Consider the following 12,833-nt stretch of genomic DNA (forward strand, 5'->3'; position numbering starts at 1 on the left):
GTGTGATTGAAGAAGAATAACATGTAATGAGGCCTGGAAAAAGTTGGTTGGCACCAGGTGGTGAAGGGCTTTAAACACCAAATGGGACTTTGTATTTGATCCTACAGGTAAAAGGGAACCACTGGGGGTTATTGAGTAGGACAGTGCTAGGGGCAGGTCTATGTTTCCAAAGAGATCATTTTGGCAGCTGTGTGGCAGAGGACTGGAAAGGGGAGAGCGTTGAGGGGCAAGGCTGGTTAGGAGGCCATTGCAATAGTATAGGCTAGAGGTGATAAACAAGGGCAGTCGCTGTAAGAATAGTCAGAAGGTATGGATGTGAATGTTGCTGTGGAAGTAGAAATGACAATCCTTGACAACTGGTTGGATGTGTGGGGTGGGTGAGGGAGGAGTTAAGGATAATAGCAGGGTTGTGAACCTGGGTGAGTAGAAGGATGGTGGTGTCCTTGACAGAAATAGCAAATTTAGAAGTAGGGTGAGTTTGGAGACAACGTCCCAAATGGTCATACAGCCTGATTTCTCTAAATAAAATATTGAGGCATTTAAGTTCGGTTAGTACTTTTGACCTTTAAAGCCATTTCTATCATCAGAGGTGTTGTAGGTTCAACTTGGTTTTGCTCTTTGTTACCTGTGTGACCTTGGGTATGTCATTTAACCTCCATGGATCTCAAATTCCTCATATGTAAAATGAAGAGGTTGGAAGATATGGTTTCCCAGCTATAAAGCCATGTGTCCAGAGTTGCCCCACCACTGCCCCTTCCCTGCCAACAATTCCAAACCTTTGCCTGAATATTTCCTTCTGAAATTAAGATGAAGAAATCTCTCTTCTCCAACTCAAGCTGAGGCACTCCCATTGACTTCTGGTGAAATTTCAATGCTAAATTCAGTGAGTAAAGAGATCTAGCCTATAGCTGGGTCAGGGGCTTGCTTGTTACATTCCAAGGTCTGAGCCTAGACCTTCGTGGAGTCCTCAGTCCCAATGGGCCTCTCTCTCTCTCAGGGCATTTTGGCTTTCAGCGGGCCAGGCCTCACTTGTCTTACCTGCTGCAGAGCACAAAGGGAGGGAGTTAGTGAAGGGGGAGGTGATGACAGTGGCTTCTATCAGTAAATCTTTGCGAGGATAAGGTTGCATGGTTTGCAATTAGACAACCAGGTCCTGTGGCATGGGAGATCATTTCCTTCAGCAGGTTATCATTTTGGAAAAATCAGGGGCCTTTTAATATACAGTACATCTCCCTGAATCCAGCACAGTTCCTCTGCGCCAGCTCAAAGAAGGCCGCTCCTTAATGGCAGTTAACTCTTCAGGGAAAAACAATGACTTTTGGGCCCCGCTGCATGTACAGCTTATAGTTGCAGTGTAAACAGTTTGTGGCGCAGAGAAGGAACTGTGAAGCAGACAAAGACCCCGTTATGTTGAGTGAGAGGGGCCCCTTGTACAAAACGCTACAGGAAGGACTGGGGGAAGCCTTCTTCTTCCTCTCTCGGAAGTCCTGGATTCTGCTTTTGCCATTGGATAGTACCTTGAAGTATAGGGGAAAGTGTTACCCAGTCTCACCTTCTGGAAGGAGTTCCTGCCTTTCCACATTCTGGGCTCTTTCTCCATGGTGTTGTGTCTTAGGGTTATGGTCCTATTGTAAAGAAGTTTGGGAAGCAGGTGTAATCTGGAGGAGATAATCAAAAGACCAAGTTTTGACACCAGGAGAAGGGGATAGCAAAAGATGAGATGGATAGTGTCATAAAAGCAATGGACATAAGCTTGGATAGACTTCGGGAGATAATGGAGGACAGAAGAGCCTGGAGTGCGATGGCCCATGGGGTCATGAAGAGTCAGACATGATTGAATGAATTAACAACAACAATCTGCCCCTTACTTGGGATCATAGTTTTAGAACTCAAAGGGAAATTAGAAAGCATCAGGACCAGGAGTCCTTAACCTGGAGAACACCGCTAAGGCTAATAATGGCAAGATACGTATGAACACACAAGAAAAAAATGACATCTTTATTCTCACTAACCTTTAGTTTTCTTTGCAATCCTATGTATTTTATTTAATGCATTTAGAAGCATTGTTCTGAGATTGATTGCCATGGGGTCTGTGACACATACACACAAAATGGTTGGTTTTGACCAACTTCCTCATTTTACAGATGAGGAAACTGAGTCTCAGAGGTGAAGTGACTTGGCCAAAGTTGTATATGTAGGAGGTAGCAGGTGTAGAATTCAAACTTGGCTCTTTTGACTTTTTTTTCCATTGCTTTCCCTCTGTATCATCCAGCTATCACTTGCTGCATGACCTTAGGCAAGCCACCTTATTCCCTCAATCTATTTGTTCCTCTACAAAAAGAACATACTCATTCCTCACCAATTCCTCATTTAGTCTTTCTTTTCTTTAAGATGCTGCTCAGGTTCTACCTTCTATATGGAATCTTTTCTGATCTCCCAAACTGCCAGTGCCCTCCTTCTAAAACTATTTAGCATTTAACCACTTTGTATTTATTTGTATTTATTCTCTTTATATTTATTCTTTATTTATGAATATAAGTATAGTATTTTTATATATACATACATACATATACACATACATCTATAAGTATGTATTTGTTTTATCCCTGGTTAGAATGTAAACCCTTAAGTATAGGGATTGTTTAATTTTTTATATTTATAGCCCCAATACCTAGCACAATGTCTGGTGCCTAGTAGATACTTAATAAATACTCATTGATTGACTGACTGAAAGAGAAAGGAGACAATGAATCAACCAATTTAACCATATTATAGGGTTTTGTGGGAAAAAAGGCTGACAAAAGCAAGATTGGTTGCCATCAGATTCTGTAAGGTTTGGATTACCAGGCTAAGGAATTTGAATTTTATTCACCTAGCCACATGGATCCATTAAGTGTTGCAGGATTAAAACCTGACTTTAAGAAGGTTAACATGGAATTAGCATGATGGATGGATTAGAGAGGAAGGAGTAGCAGGAAGATGATACTGAAATATTTTGAGTGAAAAGTAGAAATGATACTTGTTTCTTTCAGTTACTCATTTCTCAATTACTTCTCTGTGTCTTGGAAACCGGATTCTAACTGCACTAATTAAATGAAATGGTTCTTCAAAATTAGTAATGTTCTCTTATTTGCTTAATCCAATGGTCTTTTCACAGTCCTCATCCTTCATGACCTCTCAGCAGCTTTTGACGCTATTGACAACCCCTTTATTCTCTCCTCTCTTGGTCTTCATGATGCTGATCTCTCTTAGTTCTCCTCTGAGCCATTTGACCATTCCTTCTCATCCTCTTTTGCTGGATCATCACCCATCTCCAACCCCCTATCATTGAGTGATCCTCAAGGCTCTGTTCTAGGTCCTTTTGTCTTATCACTCTAGATTTTTGCTCAGTGATTTTATCAGCTTCTATGGGTTCTGTGATCACCTTTATTCAGATGACTCTTAACCATAAAAACCCAGCCCTAATATCTAGCCCATTGGATATAATCACTTGGATGGTCTTATCCAAAACAGAATTGCAGTCACTTAACCCCAATTGCCTCATCGAAAAGTAAAAAATAAAACAAACACAAAAAAGGAATTACACCAAAACAGAATTGCCCTTCAACCTGCCCCATGGCTGTTTGCTTGATTGCCTTGATCCTTCATACCTTCCTTTCTCCATTAAAGATATCACCATAGCCTTCTAGTCATCCAGGTTCACAACATTAAAGCAGAGCCATTCTTAACTCATTTCTTCTCTCATATCCAATTAGTTGACATATATCATCAATTTTACCTCCACATCACCTCTTCTATCCACCCCTTTATCTATACTTACACAGTTACCACCATAATGTAGGTCTTCATCATGTCTTACCTGGACTCTGGTTAGAGGTTCTTAATTGTGCTTTTGGTCTCAGTGATTTCATTCTTTCACCTGTCTAATTTGCCCTCCACAGAGCTACCAAAATAATCTTCCTAATATGATTGTTTTCCCCCTCCTCAATGATCTTCAATGGCTCCCTACTGACTGATGTAAAATAACCCCCCAGCCTGACATATAAAGTCCTTCACATTCAGTCATTTTACATCAGTCTCTTTCATTAAGAGAATGTTCCAGTCTGGCTGGTCTCCTTGTACTTCTTTCATCTCAACATTTCATTTTCTGACTCCATGTCTTAGCACAGGATGTCTCCCCTGATTGGAACTCATTCCATCTCACCTCTTCCTCTTAGAATTCCCATCTTTATTTAAGACTCAGCACTCAGGCAAATTCAGAAAGCCTTTCTTGATTCCTGTAGTAAATTAGTGTTTTGCTTCCCCCAATTATTTTGTATTTAATTAGTTCTTTACATGTCGATTCCTCCAATAGACTGATTTTCATTTTTGTCTTTGTAACCCCAGCACCTAGCAGAGTACTTTGCATAAAATAATCCTCAGTAAATGTTCATTGGATTTGAATTTGAGTGGCTGATGAAGCAGCTAACATGGACAATTCTTTTGAGAAGCTTGGTTGTAAAGGGAGGGAGAAAAATAGGATAGTAGTTAGAGTGGTTGGCAAGGTCAAATGAAAGAGGTTTTTTTTTTGTTCACAGGTACAATTTTAAAAACAATGTAATAGGAGTCAGTGGAAAAGGGGGAACTGAAGATAATGATGATAGAAGTAAGAGATATCATGATAATGAACTATACATGGTCTTCATTTAAATATGAGACTGTAAATATTTAAATTTGGAAGCACTTCTTTGGCTTCCACAGTGACTAATACTTTCTGGATAAGGTTCAAGATGGATACATCTTATACCAATTTCTCCTCAATTAATTAATGTCCTTGGAAGTTTCCAGCATATTTTCTCATTGCCTTATATATTTAGTATCGATCACGTGTGATATCTTCAATCTATAATATCTTAATATTTTCACAAAGGAGGATTGTTCTTTTCCTCCTCAAATAATTATTTTCCAATGGACCTTTTTTGAATTATTACAAAATTAAGATTTTTGTCATTTAGGACTCTCTCTGGCACAGATTATATTCTGTTACAATTCGTGATGTAGTGGACCATTGGGCTTATTCTTTCTGTGACCACTACGCCTAAAGCCTTTTCATTGTATGCGGCAATATATCTTGACCAGTCATATGTGGACATATTTGAGATGGTTAAGGAGAAGGAATTAATAGTTATATGGCAAGGCTAAAAACCCAGTGGAGAATCCAATTTACTTGATAGCAATCAAAAGTTCAATCTGACATGACCCTTCAAGGTATTGAAATTATAGCTTGGAATGTAAATGGAATCAACCAGCATCTCAAGGGAAGGAGAGATATTCATTTATAAATTTCATCAGGTGTGACCTAGTATATTGCAGGAAATGCAGTGTACCACCTTCCTAGTGAGCCAGCAGAGCTCAATAAAGAAACACTTGGTAGGTTTCACTCCTATGTTTACAAAGAGATCAAGATAGGTCAGTGATCCAATCAGGAAATGAGTAAGATATGAAACTTTCTGAGAACACGAGCAAACAATGGTTAAACTCAGTTTATGAAGCACAAAAGCTGTGATAGTTAGAGTGACTGCTCACTAATAACAGATATAGGCTTATTTAATGATCTCTTTCTTGCTCCTGGTACCTGCAGAAGTCAATTTTGTCTTGCCATGAGTTGTAGGCCTTTTCTAAATAAGTAGATATTTCTTTGGTTTATTTAGATTGAGCCTACATGATAATCATGGGAAAACTTACAGCAAAAATTTGAAGTCATAAGAAAGCCCAGCTCCTTAAAAAGAAAAAAAAAAGCAACAGACAAGTTAAATCAGAGAGATGTAGAAGGAGATAAGGAAGAGGAGGAGAAGGAGAAGAAATGGTAGCTATAACCATAAGATAAGAAAAATGGAGGAAATAAGAATAGGCTAAGAAGAAATACAATTGTCACTTTTTTCAAGTGACATAAAGATTTACATAAAGAACCCTAGAAAAACAACTAAAAATCGACACAATTAAGACCTTCAATAAAGTAGCAGGATATGAAATAAACCCACACAAATCATTAGCCTTTCTATATTATCATCAACAAAATTCAGGAGGAAGAGATAGAAAGAGAAATTCCATTAAAAATAACAAGATTCTATAAAATATTTAAGAGCCTATTTATCAAGACACAAGACCTCAGATGAATATGAGTCTAAAATTCTTTACAGAAATAAAGACATGTCTAAATAAATAGTGAGATACCAATTGCTCATGGTTGGGACATGCCAATGTAAAAAAAATATTAAAACTACCTAGATTAATTTATCTAGTGTCATGCCAATCAAACTACCAAAGGATTACTTTACAGAGCCAGAAAAAAATAAAAACAAAATTCACCTGGCAAAACAAAAGGTCAAGATTTTCAAGAAAAATGATGAGCATATCTTTTTGAAGTAAAAAAAAAAGTCATTGTGGATGACAAAAATCTCAGGAATTTATGAAGACAAGACATTGACTTGAGGTGGTTTTTGATAGGCAAATCCACCAGCAGGTACCAAGGTAAATCCAAAACAATATTTACAACTATTAATGACTAATCACCAATGCAACCTAAATATTACAGAGGGATAGCAAAATAATGGAAATGTTTTTATCAATATCTATCCCTAATCTAATCCCTATCCCTATCTGCCTAGATGTGGGGGTGAGGGAAGAGTTATTAAAGCAATAGTAAAATTAACAACTAAAAATATTTTACAAGCCTATATTTCCAAAAGGAAAGAATAAATCACTTGTGATGCTTTTAACATAAAAGAATTATAGATTTATAGTATATTATAATATTTATTTTTAACATAAAAAGGATTATAGAATGGATTAAAAAACACAACCAAAGAGTATGTTGCCTATAGGAAACATAACTAAGACAAATATATATGTATATTCATGTATATATGTATATGCATATAGTAAAATCAGAGGATAGACTAAAATTTATCACATTTTAGTTTATGTGAGAAAGTAAAGAGCTGCAATGATGATATTGAATAAAGTTGGATTCAAATTTGAAAAAATGCATGTATATATATATGTATATACATATATACATGTGTGTGTATATATATATATATATGCACATACACACACACACATACACACATGAAAAGTATACCATTTTTAAAGGAACATTGAAAGTAGAACTCCTAGACTAGATAATCATTAAGGTTCCTTCCAATATGTATCACCTAGATGTAAGGCATCATCATCTGGATAATCTTTGGGGAATTTAATTGTGAAAGCTGCTGACCTTCCATTCCTCTCCTTAATTTTTCTCTGCAAAAGATTCTTCTTGATCAAAAGCAACATTGAGCCAGTGGTATAATAGTCTCAGTGAGCTGTAAAGAAAAGCCACTTAGCCAATTAATGTCATTTGTACAAATAGGTCAAGGCACTGTGCTAATAGCTTGAATAAAAGATATACTCCTGCCTTCAAGAAGCTTAAATGGAGGAGTTTGCATTGTACTGATGAGAATAAAAGCTCCCACAGCAAAGAAGTATGGAGAAGAGAGGTTTCAAGGAAGTTTAACTTCCTTCTTCACTAGTCCAAAACTATCACTACTTTTGTTGTACCATGGACTGTTTGTCTGTACCTCAATCAGTCATCTCCTTAGAGTGGTCAATTCTCCAAGAAGAGTAGGTTGTACTGACCAGTATTATCAAAGTCCTTGGTCTGCCAGCATCCTTAAAAATTGTGATAGAGTGGAGGGTGTGCAGCAGTGGTAGGGCAGTGCCAGCCACTCTCCCTTCTACTTTTTAAGAGTACTGAGCTACCAGAAACCAAGACTTGTACAGTGGTGGGACACTAGAGAATGACTGAGTTGCAATGAAAGCAATACTAAAAATCTTTTTCACTGTATCACAGAGAACACCTCTGCTCTCTCTCTCTTTATCCTACTCACTGATAAGAGTCAGCAAGCAATTTTCTTTGGAAAAGAGTAATAATAGAATCTGAGAGTTTTAAGAGATTTAGTCTCAACTACAACCCAATTCATTCATCCCTGAACTGCAATATGAAGCTAGTTTACCCAAATTTGGCCAAGATTGCCCTGAAAATGATGACTGGGGACAGGTCCCTCAGAAACAGCAAACATTTTCCAGCCTCAGGAGTGATTGATGGAAGCAACAGGAGCCTTCCCTCATTAAAGGCAATTAAAACATTCAGGAATTTATCTAACAAAGAACCCCCTGTTCCTTGATGCCATTTAGGCTTCTGTCAGTTCCTGAGTCAGGCATAAAATAATTGAGACCCCAGCTGAAAATTTGTTTCAGAAGGAGGTAAGACACATGAATGTCATCCTTCAATGTTCACTCCAAGATTCGTTCATTCTCTGGCAAAGTCATCGAAAACAACTTCTAAAACCTTCCTGCCTAAGCTTCTTAATAAACAAAGGAATCCTAATATAAGGTTGCAAACAGGCTGAGAGCTTGATATCAGGGGAGAGAATCAATCATCTGAGCTGGAATGTAATTCTTAATAACATTTGCAAGATGTCTGTGACCTGGGCAACAAGAGTTACAGGCTGTGAGAACAATCAAAGAGTATTGAATCATGCCTGCTCCCAATAACTCTGTAAGATCTTCTGATATTAGATTTGAATAGGTTCAGTTACATGGGATCTTTCCCCAAAAGGGTTAACAATTGAACTTGAGTTTAATGCTAGCACTCTAGGCTGTGATATTTTATTGCCCTAGATACTATGGGGGCACACAAAGACATAGATAGGAAACACAGTCCCACCCACAGTTAACTGACACTTGATTTGGGGAGTTAAGACATATACATGCAAAATAACTAGAGACCAAGAATATCTATGAATGAACTAACAATATGGTACCATCAAAAAGCCCAGTAAGAGTTAGGAAAGAGGAAAATGAACTGGAGATTAATGGCCAGGGTACACTTCAGGAAGATGTATCTTGAATAGGACCTTGAAGCTAGGTAGACACATCTACCTAGAGGTCACTTTTGTTAGAGCAGTGTATGAGCAAAGGCACATATGTGATGGACAGTATTATGAGCATATGAGTGTGTATGTGTGTGTGTGTGTGTTGGGGGTGGGGCAATGGGCAGGGACACAGAAATGAGGTGCGGGGTGGAAGGATGTTCAAGACATGACTTGACCAATGGTATAAGGAACTTTGTGGTCCTGTGAGGTGCTTCTAAAGTGGGTTTTATTGTCTAAAAATATGCAGAGAAGTGTAAGGGGGAAGGTTTCAAGGAGAGGCAGGCTGACTATTTATTAGGTATGCAGACAATAATCTTGGGCAGGGGCAGGTTCAAACTGATGGCCCCCGAGGGCCCTTATAATGCTGAGATTCTGCAATTCTGTGACTATAGCAAATTCCAACACATATAAAATAAAATCTTTTTTTCCTTTTCTATCCCCTTCCTCTCCAAGTTCCTTTATCTTCTTCTCTTCTTATGTTTACTAAGTGTTTTATGATTTACATAACTTTTTTTCAAAACAACCATGAGTCAGATAATCAAAAAAATGGCTTGGTGATTTGCACATGGTTACATGGCTTGTGTGTCAGAGCTGGGGTCTGAACCCAGGGCTTCCCAACTGCTAGGACAGCCTTATATCCACTATACCAAATTGTCTAGGGTGCTGCATCATCAAGGTAAATCGAGATAGTTTCTTCTCCTTCCTCCCACCCCATCCAAGAAATCTTGCTCTATCTAACCAATCAGCCAACAAGCATTTATTCAAAGCCTACTGTGTGCCAGAGCCTCTACTAGGCCCTAGGACAATAAATGAGATAATCTCAACTAGTAAAATGTTTGCATTCTAATGAGGGAGACCACAAAGACATTTCTATTGAGAAACAAAATAAGCAGTCAGCAGTCAGCAGTCCAGTTTGAGGGAAAAGAGTATATAATGCCTGTGTTTGAACCTGCCATTCTAAAAAGACAAATGGTGGCACTCTGGCCTTTGGTTCAGCTCATTAAACTGTATCTTCCACAAGTAAAGGTGCCAGTTCATATTTATGATGGGTCTGTCCCTATGCTTAGCCCTTCTGAAGGAAATGGTAGTAGAATGAACTAAGTTTCAGGGCCAGATCTTCATTACAAGTAATTGAGTGTTCTTAGGAACTGCAAAGCAGTTCTATAACTGAGCGGTCAAGAAATACGACAGTCTCCAAGAAGCCCTTGCCCCATGCCCGTGGAAAACCTTATGCACAGCAGACAGTTCACAAAGGGAAACAAAATTGACATGAGCTTTTTTTCTTAGAAAAGTAACATTGAACCTGATAAATGGAGTAGTGCCTTACCCATAATAAACTCAATAAATATTTGGTGATAAAGATGATCCATGAGTGTAAGGACCTGACCAATTAATCAAAAACTTGTTGAGTTTTCAAGAAGGTCCTCTCTTCTGATCATCATCACTTACATACAAAGCTACTGAATGACGTGTATTTTCACAGTAGACCAGGAAAGTCATTCAGAATGATCCAGGAGCCCCACAAGAGTGGACAGAGGGAGAATTAGAAGGCAAAGTGTATCTTGACATTGAATTCCCTAGATTCACAGTTATGGAGCCAAGCAGTTGGAAGGGACCTGAAAGACCATCTAATTCAGATGCTCAAATAAAATAAAAACTTGAAATAACTCATTTTAGTTTTCAACAAGTCAGATTCTCTTAATCTGGGGATCACAGGTTCAGATCTCTGGGCGGGGGGAAATCACATATTTATTTTCACTAATTTTTAGTTGAAAATTAGAATTTCCTGCACTTATTATTTTAAAAAAGCATTTTTTTTTCTGAAAAGGTGTCCCTAAGTTGCGTTATATTACTAGAGGGGTTTATAAAACAAAAATAGTCAACAGCCCCTGTCTCATCCTAAATAGCAGTTATGAGACTTTGATGAGGTTTCCTAAAAGGATCAGATGGACCAGAGCAATAGACTTTTATTACAATGCCTTTTTAGCTCACACAAGGAGACACTCAGGGCTTTAAAATAAAACATTGAGGGAAAAGGGCATAAAGAAGCAAAGCCAAAGAGAGAAGAATGCTACTGAGGTGTTTACTAGGAACTCTGGTCTTCAGACTACAGCAGCAAGAGGAGGGGATGGGGTATTCAGTGCTGGTCATTCAGAAAGGTTGTCTTTTGTACTCAGTATGCACAATTTCACATACTTTTCCTAGGATTCCTGGTTTAGTCACTTTCCATCTAAGGCAGCACCCTGAAAAAGCTCAAGGTCTTGAGGATTGAAAACAATTGGATAAATGTATAGAACAGAATGTACTTAATGTGTAGAACAAAATGTACTTTACTAATTCCCCCTAGTCCTGGCAATTTAGTTTTATAGATCAATAAGTGACTGTGGGTGGTTGACTGTCCTTAGAGAAGTTATTCAAATCAACCTTGGGTCATTATGGAATGGGTCTTCCTATAGAAGAAAGATTCAAGCATTGCTACAAATATTTAAAGAGACAATTTTCACTTCCCCAGATGTCTAGCCTCAGCAGCATTGCGAGTGGGTGACATCTCTCCTATCTTTAGTGCCAGATAAATGGGAAGCAAGAAAAGTCCATTTGTGATATCTTCTACACTATAGTAGGTGACCAGGAGGAGAAATTTTTGCCTATGAGGGCTTCAGTATCTCATATAAGTCGCCATGTTCGTGTTCCTCAGTTTGAGGTAATGGGCCTGTGGAAATTGTTTCTTCCCTTCCATCACTGGAAGATACATCTTAGGTAGCTTGAAGACTGAGAAGGGGGAGGGGGGAAGGGAAAAAGCATTTGTATAGTGCCTACTACGAGCCAGATGCTGTGCTGAGTGCTTTATGAATATCTCATTTGATCCTTACACTAGCCCTGGAAGATAGATGCTGCTATTCCCATTTTACAGCTGAGGAAACTGAAGCAGACCAAACTTAAGTGACTTGTACAGGGTTATGCAGCTATAAAGTGTCTGAGACTGGATTTGAGCTCAAGTCTTCTTGACTTCAATCCCTGTGCTTTATCCATTGCTCTCCCTAGCTGCATTTTATCTTCTGTAATTCTAGTAGCCTGGATCCACATAAGGCTCCATTGGTGATGGCTTCTGAGTACCTCTGTAGGACTAAACACTGAAACCACTTGAGTTGGATTTCTGGAGGAGTCTCAGTCCAAAAAAGACTCCATGTTTCAGATGATGTTCTGTCTCTAACCCTAACCCCAGAATCCATGCTGCAGACATCTGGTTCAGGTAAAGAAGTAGAAAAAATGTGAATAAACCAACACTCATTTAGGGTTAAGATTAGTAGAGTGCATCAAATCAGGCAATCTCTCTTCTTTTTGTCATCCCTCCATGTTGCAGCTTCAGTTTATGGACTGATTGCCTCTGCCACATAATGATTTTTGTTGTCTTTGAAGTATCTGGCATCTCTTAGCCCTGCTTGTTGCTCGAAATATTAGATGTTCTCTTGTATCTGTTTTGTAATTAAAGAATTCATGATAATGTGTGTAGCCTTGGCCTTCGCTGGGTTCAGATGGTCACTGGAAGCAAAGTACAAGCTAGTTTCTCTTTCTCCAACCTTAGAAAGTGGCTGGTTCTTCCAGTCTGGAATGACTACCTTTTCCCATGCCAATGTCATCAGTATTGGATCATAAAGGGTATTACTCTCACTGGTGCCTATATGTGATGTTATTAATAGTAGACTTGCCTAACTCTTTGGATGCCCTGAAAGATTATGATCTGTGTGCTTCTCTAAATAGAAATCCAGAACTCTAATTCCTACCTAAAGTCTATGGAAGGAATGCAGATATAATCAAGTTGTCAAAATGGAACATTCTGAAACTGATGATGAACTAGCAAAAATCACAGATCTCATG

The 12,833-nt window shown here is 38.5% G+C and overlaps 1 pseudogene; it reads right to left on the bottom strand.

Annotated features, from left to right (window-relative positions):
• Nucleotides 1-1,213: 1,213 nt before the first annotated feature.
• LOC114026190 lies at nucleotides 1,214-12,595 on the bottom strand (annotated as a pseudogene).
• Nucleotides 12,596-12,833: the final 238 nt, after the last annotated feature.

This window comes from Vombatus ursinus, unplaced genomic scaffold (assembly GCF_900497805.2).
Source record: "Vombatus ursinus unplaced genomic scaffold, bare-nosed wombat genome assembly UNPS02014833.1, whole genome shotgun sequence".
In the NCBI taxonomy this organism is placed as follows: Eukaryota; Metazoa; Chordata; class Mammalia; order Diprotodontia; family Vombatidae; genus Vombatus; species Vombatus ursinus.